This window comes from Xyrauchen texanus, chromosome 28 (genome assembly GCF_025860055.1).
Source record: "Xyrauchen texanus isolate HMW12.3.18 chromosome 28, RBS_HiC_50CHRs, whole genome shotgun sequence".
Lineage (NCBI taxonomy): Eukaryota > Metazoa > Chordata > Actinopteri > Cypriniformes > Catostomidae > Xyrauchen > Xyrauchen texanus.
In genome coordinates, this window is record NC_068303.1 from 37,790,716 (window position 1) to 37,812,565 (window position 21,850).

General features: G+C 38.2%; 1 protein-coding gene across 3 annotated transcripts in view; it reads left to right on the forward strand.

Moving 5' to 3' along the window:
• The window catches only part of gnpat (glyceronephosphate O-acyltransferase), a 120,049-nt gene that overhangs the window by 17,514 nt on the left and 80,685 nt on the right, over positions 1 to 21,850 (forward strand). The window lies entirely within an intron of this gene.

Sequence of the window (21,850 nt, forward strand, 5' to 3'; positions counted from 1 at the left end):
TTGAAATAGGCGGCAACGTTTGTTCAGAATGCTTTGTTTTGTGAACTATATTTAAAGGGGGCCGCAATTTAAACATCCAGACATGTCGACCATTTACTTTTTGCCGACCGATCACAAGTAGCGTATATACTCATGAACTCTTTAAAATGTGAAAATAAGAAATCGATCGATGGCAGAAAGTAATTAAAATTACAGTTGTTTGTTATCAAAATAAAATACATTTGTAATAAAAACTGTGGTCTTGGTCATATATTACAGGGAAACCCGTCACGGCAATAATTCGTTTCTCCATTTTATCTTCGGAACGAATGTTTGGTGGGAACCAAAGTTTACACGGTTGTGTTCTCTAGACTTCGCTACAGCGGAGCACTTCTATATTCCAATAGGTTGCCGCCGAACCGCGTCACAGCTCATTACCATAATGTTGACTGCACTTGAACTTCCATCTGACGCCCACGCCGCCCAAGACTCGCCGCACCGCTTCTCGCCGCCGAGAGACGCTGGCTGTCATTGAAAATGAATGACTTCCGGTCGATTGACGCTCTCGCCGCCTCTGGTGTGAACGTACGGTTACTCTCGCTTGGATCTTTGTCCTTTTGAAGAATCAGACAGATCGGTGGAAGCTTTCCATTCTTTAATGATTCTGTATAGATTTCTAGCAAAAGTGGAGCCAGTACTGTAGCATAAGATCTTAAAAATTCAGCAGCAAAGCCATCTGGCCCCAGATCCTTGCATATAGGCAAGACCTTAATTACCTCTCCATGGTTATCTCAGAATCAAGAGAATTTTCTTTTGCTCAGTCATCAGTTTAGGAGTTCTAATGGTTCCACAAAGTTTCTAATATCTTCATCAGTAGATGAAGATGTGGAACAATAAAAATCAAGATATATTTCTTTAAAAGCATTATTAATGTCAATGATCGAGGTACAAATTTCACCCACAACAGATTTCACTGAGGGAATGATAGAAAAATACTTTCTCTGCTTTATATATATTGCCAAAAGCTTCCCTGCTTTGTTCCCTTACTCAAAATATGACTGTCTTGTCCTGAATAGCCAAAACTCCACCTTTCGTGACAAAATGGTATGATATCTGTATTTCAATAATGGAAATTCTCTGAGGCCATCAGTCAACATTCGGCACTTTAGCTCTGCCTCAGCACTTTTAATATTCCCTTCCAACTTAAGGTGGTTCCGACCCCTAAGAACCACCTTAAGTGTCTCCCAAGCAATGCCCACCGAGGATACTGAGGACCAGTAGCTCCATATACACATTGATTTTGGCCTTTAACATTTGTTGGAATCCAAGATTTTGCAAAACGGATACATTAAAGCGCCAACTATATAATTTTTCTCCATATGTGGCAACCTCTCTGTGATCTGAGACAAATTGTTTCCAATTGATCAATCCACAACAGATGAAATGAGATACTTTGATATAAAACAAAATCGATTCTAGAATAGATATTATGGTCTGATGGAAAAAAATGTATAGTTCCTACCAGATGGATTCAAAAGTCTCCATATATCTGTAAGACCAAGTTTTTTACACATCCTGTAAATCGTCAATGTTGCTCTAGTGCAGGGGTTTTCAAACTTTTTGTGTGTGGGGACCACTATTTCTAATCAAGAATTTTCGCGGACCACCTCATAATACACATAATAAAATATGTCTACACACAGTCCTACCTGAATTAATCCGCACCTCTAAATAGGCTTACTAGCACTAAAACTATAACTGGTCATCACATCAGTACAACAGGCTTGTTAAAAGAACGTTTACTGCACACACATTTTTTTTTTTTTTTACAAAATACACATTTAATGAAAACACAGTAGGCCTACTCCAGGTTAAAAATAAAAATAAAAGTTGTCAAAAGGAAAAGCCATTGAGTCTATTTGCTAGCCCGATATGAACGTAGGCTAATATCCCCCTTTGGTCCCCCTCCACATCTTTCCCTTCCTCTTTTTATCATCTGTCTGTCTAATATAGGCCTATATTAAAAACAAACACACCTTACGTAGGCGAGCAGGTTGGCGAGGTTCGCTATGTCAGTGGATTCGTCCAGCTGAAGAGCAAAATATCGACTGGCTTTGATCCGCGATATTAGCTGGTCGTTCACATTGCTGGCCATCTCCTCGATTCTGCGCTGCACAGTGTTGTCTGATAATGGAATCAAGTCCATTTGCTTTCGTGCTTTGTCACCCAGCATGATACCCACAGTCTCTTTAATTGCTGGTAGCACCACCTCCTCCCAGAGTGTATGTGGCATCCCTTTTTTACTATGATTCGGGACACCGCATGCGAGACTTCCACTGCTTTAGCAATAGCACCACCTGCAGATGTCGATTCTATAACTTTTTTGCTTGTGCGGTATTCCTGGAGCTTGCTTTTGAAAAACTCGACTGGCTTGGACTTAAATTCCCCATGCTTGGTTTCCAGATGCTGGCGAAGATTTGATGGTTTCATGCTCTCGTTAGCCAGTGCCTCGTAGCAACAAACGCAAACGGGCAACTGCTCGTCTTTGGGCCCGGTGTAGCTGAAACCTAATGCTAAGTAGCTTTCGTCGTATTTTCTCTTCACCCTCCTTTTCTTAGTTTTTTTATTTGGAATCTGGCTCGTAGATGCCTCCGACTCACTGTGAATCTCTTTATTGGTTGCCTCTTTTCTATTCAGAGAACCTGTTTCTATCCACCGATCCATATTGTGGTTCTAACGGCACTAAACTTGAACGTCACGGCCGAGCGCCACTAGCTCATTTTAGTATAAGCACAATAACTTGGCAATTTAATTAAAATTTTATATCAATATAGGCCTACATTTTCTTTTTAGTTTTTATTTATTTATGGGAATTTCCTGGTAAAATGAAGGTAAAAAAATATTCTTTTATATTTTATTTTGCCTTTCCACGGACCACCTGCAGTACCCTCGGACCACAGTTTGGGAATCACTGCTCTAGTGTGCTTGCACTCTTTAGCTTCACTAAGATCAAGTACTGAGTTCCATCAATAAGATTAAAGTCTCCTCCCAATATTATATCAAGAGGGTTGCCAGCGGCTTGCAACATCCCTTCAAGATATATAAAAAAGCCCGGATCATCAATATTAGGTGTGTAAATGTTAGCCAAAATCCAACTTTGCCCCTGAATTTCTGCTAAAACCGTAACGACTCTTCCTATTTTATCTTAAATCAGTTTGAGACATTTGAATTGTAGATGCTTATCAGTGTAATGACTCCCCTGCTCTTATTTGAGCCAGTCCTAAAGAGAACATGTCCACCCCATATCTTCCCAAATTTTTCTGCATCCTGCAGGGAAAGATGCATTTCTTGAAGAAACACTATCATATTTCTTAAGAGAAGTAACTTTCCGTTTTTATTGGGTGCCCCAACCAATTCACATTCCAAGAGGAGAGCGATAATCCACTCATTAATAATTGACATAAGAAAAAAATTGAAAAATAATTTGACGTTCCACAAAACAATCTCCATCCAATAGGAGACTCAAGTACAAAGAACGAGTAGATTCATCAACTGTCCCGAAGGAATATTATTCCAAAAAACAAATGGTGTCACACGACTCCCTAATTCATATGTTTTGATATATTGGTACATAAACCAATATTAATTTGATGCATATACAGTATATGTGGAAAACATATCTTGAGTACTTTAAACTTCCAGATACCCTGTTTTGCTGATAAGTAGTGTTACAAGTTCTAAGGCCTTGTTGAATGTATGCCCCAGACTGTTTAAGTAAAGGAATCTATGTTACATGATTTATTTTGATTTTAGTTTTTTATTTTATAATAAAAAAAGGAACTTTACAAATTTGGATGAACTTGTTTCAATGCAGCCATGTTTTAATCAAAAATCTGCACTATTTAATATTTGAAAAATTTGAAATTAATAAATAAAGACGTTCTCCGCGTCCATGATCGCATGGACAACGTGCTCTGCCAAAACTACTCATGTAAGATGAATTCATCCACAGCCACTGACCTAGAGTCAGCCTTTCACTTCTCACAAGTTATTAAGGTTTGAGTTTGGGGTGGGGAATGTTACCCTAGACCGGCTGTTACAAGCGTTTTCCTCAAGCGACAGTCGGAATTCTGAATCAATTCACACATGCCCATCACCTGTGGCCAGCCACATGCTTGCCTAAGTGAAATTAGCTGCATATCCATATAAAACAATGATTTAAAAACAATGCATTTGCCCTACACAATTAAATTTTATTGTCTTTTAAAATAACCTAATAAAATTTTTCAAGGAACTCGTTGTCCCCCTGCAATAAAAGCATAGCAGCCCACACTTTGGAAACGCATATTAAAATCATGTTCACTTTCAATCACCTTTGCAGTTCAGCGTTTCTCATCAGAGCCTTTATATTTAATATTTAGTACCTTTCAAAAGACTCCGCAGATGACCTGTAACTGGACAGAGGGGTGACCTCTTCCTCAAGTGTTCCATGCGACACCTGCTGGATATTGTGAGAAGTGCAACATGCATTTTAATTCTGAGTTGCCGGCGTGCTATGTAAGGCTAAGGAGTTATTTCTTTAAGCGTAATGTGTACAGACGTGACCTGTAAAGACTGATTTTGTGTAGAAATGATATAACGTGTGTCCATGTGAGGTCACAATGGATATTTACCGGGAATTTGACTGTCAAAATAAGTCACGTAAATATACGTGAGGAAATATAACAAATTGACTGATTCATCAGGCTAGTCTAATGTAATGCTTTAAAGGTGGTTTTATTTAATTACACAATATATAATGTATTTATTCTTGTAAAATATCAGTGATAGAGGCATATTGTCATACTATATAAATTGCACAAATTTGATGACATCACAGTTCTGCACATTGAGTTTAGTTGAAAATGGCAATCATACAGTGATGGAGAAGCCCCCTGCGTTATTAAAATGTTCCTGTCTCTGAACATTTTCTTTTAAAAAAAAAAAAAACTTTTTCTAAATTGGCACTGTTTGCATACACCGCTCGACGCGAGTGTCGTATACTGGTAATTCATCAATACATGATTTATCATTTACGCCGACATCACCCAGGGAAAGGCAAACCTGAAATTGCACACGGTCTTCCATTTTTAAGCAGGCATTCAGTGTTAAATCTGACATGAATCAATAACTAAAGCCCTTTTGGTATTTATTGCCAATGTTATTTTGCCCTACTGCATTGATAAGGATGTGGGATTTCCACTTATGTTTAAAAAACTTTAGCCCCGTTACGACATCCCTTGTATCCATTTTAATGGTATGGTTCCTTCTATAGTAATGCACAGTTTCCGAATGTTGAAAATAAGTTAGAAATTATCTTAATGTTGATGCATGTAGCATAATAGTGCAGGTATTAAGTTAAAATGTTGAGAGTAATTGGAGAAAAGGTATTTTTTTTTGTTTAGTCTCTAATAAAATTAACCATGATTTTCTTAAGTAATTCTGTTGTAACTTATCATAATAACCATGACTACTGTCACCATGGTTTTCTTACCAGAAATCATGGTTTTAATCAATTAACCATGGTTTTACAATGGTAATACTGTAGTTTCCATATGTATAACCATAACGGTAACAATGATTTAACTATGGTTACTGCAGTAAAACCATGATTTTTAGTAGGGGCAAACCTTTTGAAGTGTTTTTTTTTTGTAAACATTGCAAATACCGAACAGCACCGAAACCGTGATACAATCCGAACAGTGAGAAATTTGAACAGTTACACCCCTTCTGTTTAATTCATCATAAGAATGAAAGAGATGCAATAAAAATATAATTACACAGATAAAAACAAAATCTTTAAATATGATCAAAGATAAAATAAATATAAGGATTATCATTTATTTAGACTATCTGTTTTTTGTTTTCTGCAACAAGGACTAAGCAAATATATTCTTATATTATAAATGTAAATGTTTAAAATAAAAATGTAAATTGTTTTTTTTACAAATTTCAATTTCATAAAATTTCCTCTAATTGAATTGCTTAATTATCAATAAATATATTAAAATCGAAATATTTTGTAATAAGTTTTAAGTTAATTTAGTTAAAGATCTCAAAAAGATTCAATCTTAAGGAATTTTATATATACAGTAGTGGCCAAAAATATTGGCACCCTTGGTAAATATTAGCAAAGAAGTTTGTGAAAAAGAAAGTCTGCATTGTTTATCCTTTTGATCTTTCATTAAAAAAAAAAAAATCACAAATCTAACCTTTAAACTCAAGTAAAACAATAGAAATGGGGCAAATGGCTCATTATTAAATAAATATTAATAAATAATTATTGGCACCCTTTTATTCAATACTTTTAGCAACCTCCCTTTGCCAAGATAACCGCTCTGAGTCTTCTCTTATAATGAGGTTGGAGAACACGTAACAAGGGATCCGAGACCATTCGTCCATACAGAATCTCTATAGATCCTTCAAATTCAGAGGTCTATGTTAGTGGTCTCTCCTCTTCAGTTCACCCCACAAATTTTCTATGGGGTTCAGCTCAGGGATGGCCATGACCAATCCAAACGCTTCTACGGAGCCCCCTAAGATTAAGATTAAGATTCAACTTTGTCATTGTGCAGAGTACTGGTACAGAGCCAATGAAATGCAGTTGTTTTCGCATATCCCAACTAAGCTGGGGCGCAGGGTCAGCCATGAAACAGCGCCCCTGGAGCAGATAGGGTCAAGGGTGGTATCTTGATGGTGCTGGGGCTTGAACCCCCGACCTTTTGGTCAGTAACCCAGATCCTTAACCGCTGGTTTCACTACAGTAACCATATTTTAACCATGATATTCATAGTTGAACCATAGTGATAATACAGGACACTGAAAACCAGCTGAAATAATGGATGTGACAATTTTGTGTCATGGCCATAGTGCCACCACCTGGCAGAAGGAAGTTTGGCTCTTAAAACAGACTTTAAAATAGTCCTCTTATGTTTACCCCAATTGCTTTAAAATTGTTAAGAATAATGTAATATGCCAAATGCATGTGCCCACCTTGCACTGTTTTCCGAAACATTCCGAAATGGACCCATGTTGCTTGGGCCTGTCATCACTGCTTGTAGTGCTTTGCAGACGAGTGTGTGCAAACTTTCAGGAAATATTAAGCATGCCAAGTGCCTCAAACACCCAAATATAGGATGAAATAAAAACAATGCTTTGCCATGGCAATAGTAATTTAAATGGCAATAGTAATTTAAAATATAAAATATTCCTTTGCAATTTTACTTCAGCAGTGTCTTGACATTACTTTAAAGAATTTTAAAGCAATTCATGTAAACACAAGAGGGCGATTTGAAAGTCTGTTAAAAGTCCCATACTTCCTGCTGCCAGTTGGTGGCGCTATGACCGTGACCCATAATAGCCACATCATTGTGATCAGCCCCCATTATCATATCACTTCTGCTTCCGGTTAGAGCGCACGCTGGTTTTTTTGACTGCCGCTTCTCTCCGGCTCGATCCTTTTATACTGGATCTTTTCAATTTTATTTTTATGCTGTGTAAAATTTTTACTCTGGAGCAACCTCTATCTGGATGTTTAGTTGACTACCTGCCGGCTGCCTTTCATTCATGAGGTCAAATGCCAGTTTACCCTGTGAATAACTAGGCTCATGCTTGTGGCCGACTGTGCCTGTGGCGGCTTGGAGTGAACTGCTCTTGACTGGCTGCTATATCGCTGCCACATCTGTTTGCGGATGTGCTGGCAAACGTGGACAAGATCTGGTTGTTGAGGTGATGCTAAGGATGAAGTGCCTTTTTGTCCTTTTGCTCTTGTGTGTTGCAGTCTTATTATTGCACTCTGCCCTCCGCACCTAGAATCAAGCTGTGCTGTTATGGTCTCTGGATATTATTTGTCACGACATGGCTTTTATCTACTCATCCTTGGATTTGCATAGACTGAATTCTTCATATTGTCTTCCTGTGGATATATGTAATCACTGTGCCTCCCTGGAAATCCTGCGCAATCTTCGATATGTCCACCAAGGATCTCTGCGCAACATCCGTAGAAGTGCACCAATCCGATCAATGGACGGCGACATTCCAGTAATTACATCTTACATCATCTTTTTTTTAAATTCTGGTGTTGAGTTAATCCGTTAAATCCCTGTTCAATGAAGCTTTCATCTCCCACTACTGAAAATTCAGAGCTACGGACAGTAAGGATGGCCCTAGTGAATGTGAGGTCACTAATCAAAGAAATCTTATATTTAAATGACTGATTTTATTTTAAACATGGCTGAAATTGTTTTTTTTTTTTTTTTTGTCTGTTGGTGAACTCTTGGTTCTCTCAGACAAGAGTGCCGTAAAGCGAATGTCGTCTAATAGCCTCAGAGAATTGACCCAATTGAAATAGGGATATAATACTATTTTGTTACGGAAGGTGGAGTTTTGGCTATTCAGGGCAAGAAGGTCACTTTCATACTTTGATTTGGGGGACAAAGCAGGGAAGCCTCTGGCTTGATATATAAAGCAGGGAGTGTCTTTTTCCACCATTCCCTCAGTGAAATCTGCTGGAGGTGAAATTTACAGCCATTGATATTGATAATGCTTTTAAAGAATTCTATCTTGATTGCTATATACTGATGATATTTGAAACTTTGTGGAACCATTAGGACTTCCTAAATTGACGAATGAGCAAAAATATTCTCTTGATTCTGAGATAATCTTGGAGGAGCCTAATTAAGGCCTTGCCTACAGACAAGTCTCCGGGGCCAGATGGCTTTGCCGCTGAAATTTTAGATCTTATGTTACAGAACTGGCTCCACATTTGCTAGAAGTTTATACAGAATCATTAAAGGTGCAGTATGTAACAATTTTCATGTGATATTCGCCTTCTTATTGCCCCTGTGTGAAAGGTAGGGATGGTAAGATTCACCAATTCGTATCGGCATAATAGTAAACGATGCGTCTATTTAAAAAAAAGTGTGCATCGGATACAAGTTGGCATTTGTATTGTGATGCATCGTTTCTAACATATTTGCATCGGTAAAATTTTATTTATTTATTATTATTATTAGTAGTAGATGCGCTATACTTTTATTTAGAAAAGTGACCAAAAATTTGTGACCAATATTTGATATGTAGTTTGATTTCTCCTCTTGTTTCTCAAGTGCGTTCTCATCACTGCTGCTACGTGAATATGACGTATCACAACACAATGGAGACCGAGGCATGTCCTAAGTCATATAAGATATAGATTAACATGGTAGAGGTAGAGCTGCATCTTCCACCAAATAATTAAACATCCATTGATAATTTTTTTATATACCCATGTGTGGCAGCGGGGGCGTGGTCAAGCGCCCGTCCGGGAGAGAAAAGCGGTAAGGGCGCTCACACCTGAGCTAAATTATGTCTAACACCTGTGTCTAATTGCAGTAAGCATGAGGAGAGCGGCATTAAAGAGCAGCAGCCACAGAGCCTCGGGGGAGAGTGCCTACACCCGGAGTAGCAACTACAGAGAAAGTGTGCTGTACAATTGTGTTTGAAATAGAAAGTGTGTTAATTAAAGAACCTTACCTTGAAGCCAACGCTGCTTCCTGTGTCTTCCTTAGTGGAAAGCGTCACACCATGCAATTTGTAAAATGTTGTGCCGCTACAAAATATACAGGCAGTATGACTAATTTAACAACACACTTAAAGCACCGAAACGATGTGAGTGCATAGACGTCTGCCTCCCATACCTCGCCCTTGGTTTCAGCTGTAGCTACTAGTCGCTGCGGTACCGATAGCAGGGCGCCGGGTGAGCAAACGATTACACTTTTTTTCACTCCCTGCTGGCTAACAGCTCTGCTCGTTCCTTTTTTTTTATTTGTAAAGATATTCAGCGTTACAGAGAACAAGGGGTTCTAATACCTCCTTGCCTGGCAAGTTACAGAACATTTCTTCATTGTTTATACCTGAGCATCCTTAAATTGTTTCACTGTTACATGTGTAACTGGAGACAAAACAGGAGCCTGTAGATGGATTTTCATGCATAGGGAGCAGGTCTGTTTTGCTGGAAAATTCCAAAGGATGTGACGTTTATGCGCACTCAAGAGCCTTGCCTCAGTGCTTCTCTTCCACTATTCAACAGCGACAACAAACTGCAACACTAGGTAACATTATCTTAGAGATGGAATCAAGCAAACGTCTGGCTGTCAGCACAACACCGACTTGTACACAAACTCTGAGTAAGCCAAAAAAAACACTTATCTACTGAATCCCGTCTGGCTAAGCGGGAACGTGATCATGGTCGAGTGAAAACTAGAGTGAGCATCGGCAGGGCATTTCATTCCTGGAGGGAATGTTATTGGACCGGTAAGATTGCATAACCGCAAAGCATGTGAAATATAGTCCCATAAGGATTGAGCTGTGTTATTTTAGCTAACTTGAGCTTGCCTGCTAACGCTGACAAATTGCAAGCTACCTTGCTTAGGAACTTTTCAAATAATTTCAACAATCTTCTCTTTATACTAAAAATCGGGTATACTGGATACATTTAAGCAAATATGCTGATGTCTTAATTGTAGTTCAACATATAACATACAATAGTGCAGTGCAACAGTAAACTGTCTGGTATAGTTTGCTAGTATGTAGCTGTATGTGTGTATCAGTATGCTATGTTAGCTGATAAGTAGTTTTAGTTTAGTCTCAAAGTTTGTAGTAAAACGATCATAACCGTGTAATTTTAATTATGCTACCTCATTTGTCAGCATGATGCCGGTGTATCACGTTCAGTCTATTTGTACGTTACGTCATTGTTTTGGCCGATGCATAGCTTGCATCCTATAGAGTGTTTGCACGAGCAACAGGTAGCTGGCTGCAGTTCACTTAATGGCCACAGGTGTCATAAATTCTTTTTTTTCTTTTTTTTTATTCTTTATTTTCAGTCAGCAAGATAGAATTACAGAATAAAAGTAGTAATAATATCTGTCTATTTGCTGTTGTTTTTTTCAGAACAGTACATATACATACTTTGAACAATTAGGGAGAGATAAACTTGTGCATTTCAAAATATATAAATAACTACCTTGTTTGAGACATATTAGGAGAGAATAGATAAGAAGACAGAACAATAAAGCACAGGATCATTAAATCGGCACCTCTACGAAGTCTGGTCTTAAGGGCCTTACATATTTGACCCATTTGGCCCACCGACTAACAAATATACTTAAGACGAATGGAAAAGGTAATTGATTCCATTACATATATCTCATTAACAATATCTATCCATTCTGAGACTGGGGGGGGTCGGGAAGCAGCCAACGTCTTGTAAATGCTTTCTTGCAGGCAGATGTAAGAATGGCATACAAATACTTATCAGCAATTCTGAGCAGGAACCCACAATTCCCCAAAAACAGAGAGGAAAACTGTAAAGGTACTTTATTGTTGAATATTGTAGTTAAGATCTTGTGAAACTCTGCCCAAAACGGTTTGATTTTTTGGCATTCCCAAAATACATGCCAGTGATCAGCCTCCCGAGCGCCACACAGCCTCCAGCATTTAGCACCACCTGGGTCAAAATGTGCTTTTTGCTTTGGTGTTATAAAAAAACAAATAAGACATTTCCAGTTAAACTCACGCCATATATGAGAGTTTGTAAATTTCCATTGAAACTCACATATATTTAACCAGTCATCTGTAGATATTGACACCATTGCTTTCCTTTTCTCATTTTTCTTTTATGTAGTCCGTGGAATGGGTATTTTTCACCAAGAAACCTTTGTAAAACTTAGAAATAACCCCTTTAACAGTAGCATTTTTATATGCACTCAGTATTATTTTTAATATCGGGTCATTAAGGTCTGTTTTAGGTTTAATATTATGTTCAAAATAATTGCGTACTTGCAGGTATCGGAAAAAATCTGACTTTTCAAGATAGTATTCATTTTTCAGATCCTCAAATTCCCTTAATTTTCCATTTTCTGTGAGTTAATAAAGTTGTTATACCTTTGAAAATCCATGATTTAAAACGATTATCCATCAAATTTGGCCTGAAACCAGGGTCAAAAGCACACCATTGAATTATCTGTATTTTATCATTTAACTGATACTCTCCTTATACTTTATTCCAAATTTTTAATTGGGTTTTGATCCACGGATTTTGCGTATCCTTTATAAGCCTATCTAGGTTCGTACAGGCCAATAATGCGTGAATCGGGGGGTCATTCATGATTGAAAGTTCAGTATCTTTCCACCTGGCGTGAAAATTTGGGGAACATAGGTTAATAAAGGGTTTAATTTGTGCCGCGTAGTAATATCCTTTAAAATAGGGTAACCCCATTCCTCCCTCCTCCTTCAAGAGCTGCAATGTTTTAAATTTAACCCTAGGTTTCTTCCCTTGCCAAATAAACCGGGAAATGATTTGATCTATTTCTGAAAATTCTTTTAAAGAGATTTCTACAGGAAGGGCTTGAAATAAAAAAAGATGTCGTGGGAGGATATTCATTTTCACACAATCAATTCTATGACTCAGACTAAGAAAGGAAACAGAGTTCCACCTTTTGATATCTTCTCTAATTTTTATCCAAAGGGGGCCATAGTTCATCTCTGCAAGCCGTGAAACATTACTTGGTAGGTGTATACCTAAATATTTCAATGAGCAATTATCCCAGCTTAGCTGGAATTTGTCAGTAAGACATGTTGGAGGGGAGTAATTAAAAGCCAACAATCTTTTTAAGAATGTACAGAGTCTTTTGTACATTCAATTTATAACCAGAATAACTACCAAATTTTTGTTAGAGGTTCATTAAATTCGGAAATGTATTAGAAGGGTCACTTAAATATATCAAGATATCATCTGCGTATAGAGCTACCTTATGATCCTCCCCTTTTATATTAACTCCCCTGATACTCTCTGTCTGTCTCAGCCATTGTGCAAGGGGCTCGATATAGAGAGCGAAGAGTAAAGGGGAGATGGGGCACCCTTGTCACGAGCCGCGGTGTAATGTAAAAGTGTTTGAAAGATTGCCATTAATTTTTATTTGAGCAGAAGGTTTCTCATAGAGAGTCCGTATGACATTAGAAAAATTTGAATGAAAGCCAAATCGTTCCAGAACTTTGTATAGGAAAGCCCAACTGACTGAGTCAAAGGCTTTTTCCGCATCGAGGCTTACCAAAAGGGCTGTTAACTTATTCTGTTCTATATGGTCCAAAATATGCAATGAGCGTTTAATATTATCCTGCGTCTGTCTTTGTAAAATAAAACCAGCTTGATCGGTATGTAGGAGCTGGGGTAATATTTTTTTCTAATCTTTTAGCAAAAATGGCCGTAAATAACTTATCAACATTTAGCACCGAAATAGGTCTGTATGATCCACAGTCTGAAAGATCCTTTCCCTCTTTAGGAATAATAGAGATGACTGCTTCCCTCCAGGAGGGTGGCATCTTTGAATCTTTAAAAACAGTATTGCAGGCCCTAAGAAGGCTAGGTAACAGCTCAGTTCTAAATGCTTTATACCATTCTGAAGGGAAGCCATCTGGGCCTGGTGACTTATTTGCCTTCAACCTGGAGATGGCTCCACTTAGTTCGATTTCAGTTATTGCAGCAGTCAAAATTGTATTATGTTCTTCTGGGACAGTTGGTAAGTTAAGAGATTTAAGAAAGGTTTCAATTTGTTGTTCATTCTCCAACTGTGGTTGTGAGTACAGAATTTTGTAGTATTTCTCAAAGGAATTTTGTAGCTCTTCTTGTTTATACTGTAAAATATTGGAAGCAGGATGCTTTATTTTATATATGGTGTTATCTGCTCTTTGTTTTTGTAACCTCCTTGCGAGAATTTTAGCTGATCTAGGTCCGGATTCATAGTATTTCTTTTTTTTAGCAAAAATCATATTTTTTTCTATTTCTTGGGTATATAATAAGTCAATTTCATTTCTGATTTTCTTAATTTTGGTCAGCAAATTAGAGGTTGGTGCCCTTTTATGTTGCACTTCAAGGTTTTTTAATTCTTTGTTAAGATCTGTTAGTCTTAATTGTTTATTTTTCCTATTGTAAGCACACCAAGATATAATTTTCCCACGAATAACTGCTTTTTAAGGCATCCCACACTATTACCGCGTCAACCTCTCCCTTATCGTTTTCCTCCAGAAACTGTTTTATTTCCTTTCTCATCTGAGCCACAAATTGTGGATTATTTAAAGCACTCGTGTTCAGTCTCCACAATGTTTTACGTGGATTATCACTGATATGGACCCCACAAGAAACAAATGCATGGTCAGACAGATCAGTAGAACCGATATCACAATAACTTATTTTGGAACGATCTCTCTTAAACACAAAAAGTAATCTATTCTAGAATATGTATTATGGGGGAATGAATAAAAAGTGTAATCACGTCTAAGTGGATTGAAGTCTCTCCAAAGATCTAGTATGCCCAATTCCACCATGAGATTGTTAACTTTCTTGTAATGATGTAGTAGGTAAATTTTTGGATGTATCTAGTTCCGGGTTGAGGCGAAGGTTCCAGTCACCCCCACAGATTACAAGTCCTTTTGCTTTCGCCATTAAATCAAACATGTTTCTATACAAACCAAAACTGCTTCCAGGAGGAACATAAACATTACAAATTGTAATTATTGCATTATTTATCTTTCCAGTAATCATTATATACCTCCCTTCCTTATCAGATATCTCTGATATGTACTCAAAAGGTATTCTTTGTGAGATTAATATTATTACCCCTCTTCTTCGACCAGATCTGTAGGGTGAATAATATGCCCTTGTGTATCCCATTCTTCTCATTTTTTTATGTTCTGTTAATGATAGATGTGTCTCTTGTAAGAGAACAATCTGAGCATTTTCGCGCTTCATTTTTGATAAAATTTTACTTCTCTTAATTGGATTTGAAATGCCCTTCACATTAAGTGATACTATCTTAACGTCCTGTATATTCATACTTTCCTATCCAATGAACCCAAACAAGGCCTCCCCCAAGCTCCATGTCCAGTTTTTAAAGCTTATGCACCAACAAAATCTCTCCCATAGAACATGTATTAAACAAAAACGAACAAAGTAAACAATGTCATCATTATCATGATGTAGCCAAAATAAAACCCGTGTTTCCGAGGTTGAGGCTCGTATCAAGAGAGCCCTGCAAGGCCTTGAATGGTCTAGGTCCCAATAGGGAGACGTCCCACCTCGTTGCAGAGACTGGGCCCTATATATTGTCCACACACTAGCAAGAATTTGTGTTGCAAAAAACATAAGCATACTCAAAATGTGGTTGTCCCGACCCTTAATTATATTAACCAAAAAAATTAAAGAAGTAGGAACCCTTTAATTAACTTTAGCCCTACTCAATTATTATATTTGTAAAAGTAAATGTAAAGGGACAAGTCACTCATACCTCTAGCAAAAATTAACCAACTTTGAGAGGTGACCTTGAAGCATCAGTCCTTAATAGTAGATAGTCTTCTGAATCCCTGGAGCTTTTCCTTGAATCGTGCATGATGGCTTTTCCGTGTATTTTTCCCCTGTTGAACCGAGCTCTTGGTCGCCGCTCCGCATGTCGTCGTCTTCTCACCGTCTGCCACGAAGAGTTGAATATCCTCATGATCCGGGTCTGCTGCGGGCGGTACGGCGGCGACAGGAAACCCGCGAGCTGCCATATCTCTCGTCGCTTCTGATGCGTCCTGGTAGAGACGGGTGCCATCAACATAAAACACCTGCATCTTTGCTGGATATGGGGTCTGAAACCTGATGCTTTCATTCTTCAGTATTTTTTTGGCATCCGCGTACTCGTTGCGTTTTTTAAGCACTTCAACTGGAAAGTCATGGTCAACAAAGAAACGCGTTTCATCACAGTATACTTCTTTTTTCTGCCATGCTTTCCGGAGAACTTTCTCTTTTGTACGGTAGCTCCCAAACTTTACCACGATAGAGCGGGGCTTCCCCTGCGCACTGTCCGGCTTTTGGGTCAGTGCTCGATGTGCTCGTTCAATTCTCAGATCCCGGTCGTCAGGATGGTCTAGCGCTTTTTTAAACAAATTATCCAGAAAAGGAACCATATCTGCCCCTTCCTTATTTTCAGGTATCACGTAGATCCACAGATTCTCCCTACGTGCACGACCCTCCTGGTCTATCAGCCTAGCTTCCAGCTTAGCTTGACGTTGGGATAGCCTCTTAATTAGCATCGATGCCGCTTGTAGCACCGTCTCTGTTTCCTCTATTCTTCCCTCCGCTTCATCCAGTCTGTCGTTCACGCCTTGTATTTCTTGTTTAATGTCCGCCAGCTGCACGTTATTATCTTTTCTAAATTCACGTAATTCGTCCAGGATACGTTGCAGGCTGGGCTCGGGTGTGTCGCCGTCCTGAGGGCTTAGCTCCGGGGAGTATCTTTGGTCACCAAGGCTCGAATGAGTGGTCTCGTCCACAACCAGATTTGCGATTTTCCTACTTCTGGTAAAAGCCCCCCATTCCATCTTGACAAAAATTCCCAGGTATTAACAAAAGGAGTATTTTAGGGGTGTATTTTTAAGACACCGTCGGGAGCTAACAAATTAAGCTGTCATCCTCTCGCTAGTGGAACCGAAAACCTCACAGGTGTCATTAATAACAAGGGTTTCTGAATCTTACATCATCTTTAAAGAATGGAAAGCTTCCACCAACCATGACACAAGCCCGTATCAATCTGATTCTTAAAAAGGACAAAGATCCAAGTGAGTGTAAGAGTTAATATCCAATTTCGCTGATCCAACTAGACATTCAAATATTGTCCAAAATTTTGGCTAACCGATTAAGTAAAGTTATGACATCTCTTATACATATAGATCAGGTGGGGTTTAATCAGGTTGCAGCTCTTCTGATAACATTAGGCATTTCACCAATATTGTGCTCTGTGGCGAATGATCCGACTTTGGTCGCTGCCATCTCACTTGCTGCAGAAAAGGCATTTGTTATGGTAGAATGGGACTATCTTTTTAAGATTATACTTCGGTAATACTTTTATTGGACTGATTAAGTTACTTCATAGGCACCCGGTAGTGGCGGTTCAAACAAATTGATTAATATTATTTTACTCAGGATAAGGGCACCTGGCTTGGTTGCCCGCTTTCCCCTTTATTATTCTGTCTTGCCCTGGAACCATTAGCAGCCACGATAAGGAAGGAGGATGATTTTCCAGGGGTGGTGGCAGGAGGTATGGTGCATTATGCAGATGATGTTTTATTACTAGTCTCCAACCCTACTAGATCTATGCCTTGCCTAAACAGAATTATTAATTCCTTTTCTAAATTCTCAGGATACAGAGTTGGCCTAAATCTGAAGCTTTGGCTCTGACAGTGTACTGCCCAGTAACGGCTTTTCAGCCAGACGCCTTCCAGTGGCTCAAACAGGGCATTAAGTATTTGGGCATTTTATTCCCAGCAAATTTGTGTGATTTTTTTTAATTAGTTTACCTTTTACCTTTAAATAAAAAGTTTTTCGGGCAACGTGGGCTTCATTACATTTATCTATGATTGGGAAGGTTAATGTTATCAAAATGATTTGTATTCCAAAATTCATCTACGTGCTACAACCTTTCCCTGTAGATGTCCCCCTCTCTTATTTCAAGCAATTTGATGGCATAGCGAAGTCCTTAATATGGAATGGTAAATGTCCCAGATTACATTTCAGTAAATTGCATATGCCGATTGACAAAGGTGGGCTAGGTCTACCCAAGATTTTGTTTTATTATTATGCATTCGGTCTCTGACATTTGGCTTTTTGGTCCCTTCCACCTGAGAGAGTCCATCCCTGGTTTTGTATTGAACAGGAAGTTCTTGCCCCTATTTTGCCATTGCAAAGCCTTTCTATCATACTAACTGGAGAAGTTAAGTTACACCCTGTTATCTCACATTTGCGCGATATGGACAAAAGTGTTTAATTCAGACATTTATTTAAATGTCGCTTCAAGTATATGGCTAAACCCAAAATTATGTATTAATAAATCTCCTTTTTGCTGGACAGAGTGGATTGTGAGGGAGGTTAATACGCTTATGAGAGTAGAGTGTTGATATCCTTTGAAAATTTGGTTCAACAATTTAGGATCCTCAGGTCTCAATTCTTTAGGTATTTACAGCTGTGCCACCTGCTTTGTACTACTTTTGGGAGTAGCATACACCCCCCTAAATCGGCAGATACTATGGAAGTGGTGATTACTGCTTTTGGAAAAGGCCATGATGCATCAGTGTATTACATCTTGCTAATTCAGAGTCTGGGTTACGGAGCTTCAACTTTTCTACTCCGTGGTTCTCAACTGGTTTTGCTTCAGGACACAGATTTACATTGGAAATCAAGTGGCGACCCACCATAGTAAAAACATAACCTGTATTTAATGTATCCTGGGTCACATTTCCTTTCATTGTTGCATAGATTTGTTCATGGTTTTCAAGTACATGGACATGCATCAAATGACATTTTTGTTGTTGATGTCAAAATCAACAAAGTGGAAAGAGCAAAGAAAATGAAAACGTAGGTTGCTACCTGAAGGCCGGGCACTACCATTTGTTCCTGTATTTTCTGGGTGCGCTGACCAGGTGCAATCGCCAAGTGATGGAGGAATTGAGCTCTGCACAGTTCGCATGCCTGGTGCAACATAACTCAGTCTGTCTCACCTACCACTAGGGTTGCGGTTTCACGGTATACCACGGTTTGCAAATTGACTGTTATCATACCATGTACATTTGCTTATCTACGGTACTGAGGAAAAAAATGCAACCGGACGGAGAATCTCACATGCGTGCGTAGCGGAGAAAATGTCTGAGAGAAGCTAGGCGAGGTGTGTGTGTGTGTGTGTGTGTGTGTGTGAGAGAGTTAAAGCAGTGTTTCTCAACTGGTCTATTCGGACTGGGTCGCAGACAGCAGGGAAAGAGCAATTCCATGGTTCTCCCATTGAAGATATTTCGGCGGCCGCCCAAGTTGGGCTGGATCAGGCCCACCACATGGTTTAATGTGGCCCGCGGCTCATTTATCATAAAAGCTTTTTTATTTTTCATTGGATATTTCAGTTAACTTGCATTGGGACCTAACGCATCTCTATCGCATCTCTATAAAAAAAAATGTTTTTTATTATTATTAAAACTGAATAATAAATTAACAGGGAAGTAGAGATGGCAAAATAAATGTATTTCCGCCTTATTCAGATTTTTTTTAATGCCTGATAGAAAAGTATCTATCTTTGTAATGTATCAATTTTAGGCAATTGCAGAATAGTCCCATTAGTCACAGATACACTTCATAAAATTGAGTACACAACTATTTCTGGGCTTAAAAGATAAAGAAACCAAATCAATGCAGAACATTGTCTCTCAAAAGCAATACAATGTGGTCCCTTTACCAAAATAGTTAAAAATATTAATAATTACACACATCACCTTTACAAATTTGTTTCAGGATTTTACATGAGTAAAAGAAACTGTTATATTTTGACAATGTTATAGTTTCATATGAAATAATCTAAAGTTAGAATCTATTAGACCTTGTTTTATATCAACAGTGGCAGTTTTCGTTAAAGTTTCAAGATGTGTTTCAGCTAGTATTTATTTTTCATAAATAAATTAGTTTATTATTACTATTATTTAAGACTAGCACACTGACCTAACCATGGTAATGTTTCTTCTGTGTAATATGTGTATAAAGTTGTAATATTAGGTAACAAACGGGATAATAATGGGCTCATATAAGTAAATATGCTCTTTAATTTTTAAAAGGGGGAGCGACAAATGTAGATTTTGTTGTTGACATCAACAAAAATAATGACACTATGCATATCCTGGTACTGGAAAACCATGAACAAAACTATGCAACAAAAGGAAATGCAACCCAGGATACATTAAATACAGGTTATGTTTAATCTATGGCAGGGCGACACTTGATTTCCAATGTAAAATCTGTCCTGAAGCAAAACCAGTTGAAGCACTGAGATAAAGGTACAGACAGGAGCATTACATTTACATTTACATTTATGCATTTGGCAGACGCTTTTATCCAAAGCGACTTACAGTGCCCTTACTACAGGGACAATCCCCCCAGAGCAACCTGGAGTTAAGTGCCTTGCTCAAGGACACAGTGGTGGTGGCTGTGGGGATCGAACCAACAACCTTCTGCTAAACAGTTTAGTGCTTTAGCCCACTACGCCACCACCATTCCACATTGCATTATATGTTAATTATTAATAATCATAGGACATTACTACAAAAGCTCACAGAGCTGATGTTATTTTTCATTTAGTAGTTAATTTAACATGCTATGCTAACATGTTAACTAACATGCTATGCTAACATGTTAACTAACATGCTTTAGTTATATAACGTTATAGTTATATGATATTTTTATCATATTTAAAATTGTTTATTATAATTCTGTTAGCTTTCTTATTTTTTCTATTTATTTATTTTCAAAAGGGAGACGTTTTTACACATCCTCCACCACCAAGAGGGACGCCGCATCATTCTTAAATGTGTAACACATACTTCAATAAAATAAATGGTTTCAATTATAATAGTGTTTGCTCCAAAATAAATTGATAAATAAAATAACCCTTCTGTTTTCACTAATAATAGTAATTGTGTAATACCGTATACAGTGATACCGTGAAACCGGGATATTTTCTGAGACCGTTATCATACCGTGAAAATCTCATACCGTTGCAACCCTACCTACCACAGGTATTAGCATTGTTGTCCATCATCTTTTAACCCCACGCAAGGACTCCAAATTTATTTATGAATGTTCAGTGGTGGGTCCGCTGAATTTAAGCCACAATCTGCTTGGTACGGTTTGTTTATTTTTTTTAAATTTTTTTTATTTTGAGGAAAAAGAGAGAAAAAAATACATGCATTTTAAAAAGTGAACATTGAGTAACCGCTTTTTCTGTTTTCTTAATTAACGTGTTTTCTTTGTTTTTTGACCTGAAAACCTTCAATTTGTGAGAGGACATTTAAGTCCATATTCTATGTGCTATTATGGGTATTGGACAGCATTCATTTTGTGTATCGCTGGTTTGAGCTATATACCAGGAAACCGAATTTGAATTTTTACTTGTCTGGCGCCCAAACAATTTGACTCAAGTTACTGGTTATTAAGTCTTTGAATTTATTTGGGACAGCCACCATTACAAACTATAACTGCCACTGTTGATATAAAATGAGGTCTTTTTAGATTATTTAATATGAAACTATAGCATTTTGTCAAAATATAAGTTACTTTTACTTATGTAAAATTGTGAAACAATTTTGTAAAGTTGATGGTGTTTTTTTGTGTGTCTCATAGCACAGGGTTGCTCTTTTCCTCTGTGCTGTTTAGCATGTCAGGGCTGCCTACTGTTTGAGAGGTTTGACTTCCTCCATAATGCTTTAAACTAGAAAAGTCTCACTAGAATTTAAATTGTCACATCAGTTTTGAAGAGAATTATAATGATAGCAGATAATGATCTTAAGCTGGTTCCGTTACACTCGTGCGAAAGTGCAGATGAGAAGCCTTTAACTTTTTGCGAGATTATCATTAAATCTGTCTCAGCAGTCCTAAATAGGCTTGGACGGCTGCTGAAATCTCTTCAAAGGGAGAACCACGGCATTGTTTTTCCCTGCTGTCTGTGACAGTCCAAATAGACTTGCGACCCACCTGTTGAGAAACAATGCTTTAACTCACACACACACACTCACTTATGTCAGACCCCCTTGCCTCTCTTCTGACATTTTCTCCACTGCGTGTGTGCCTGCGTGTGTGTGGTGCAAGTTGACGAGTCTGACAGGCGGACAAGGAGGAAAGGAGATGCGCTCACATGTGAGATTCTCCGTCCGGTTGCATTTTTTTCCCAATACCGATTGATGGTCTTAAGCGCGGAGGCAACTGAGATTCATCCTCCACCACCCGGAC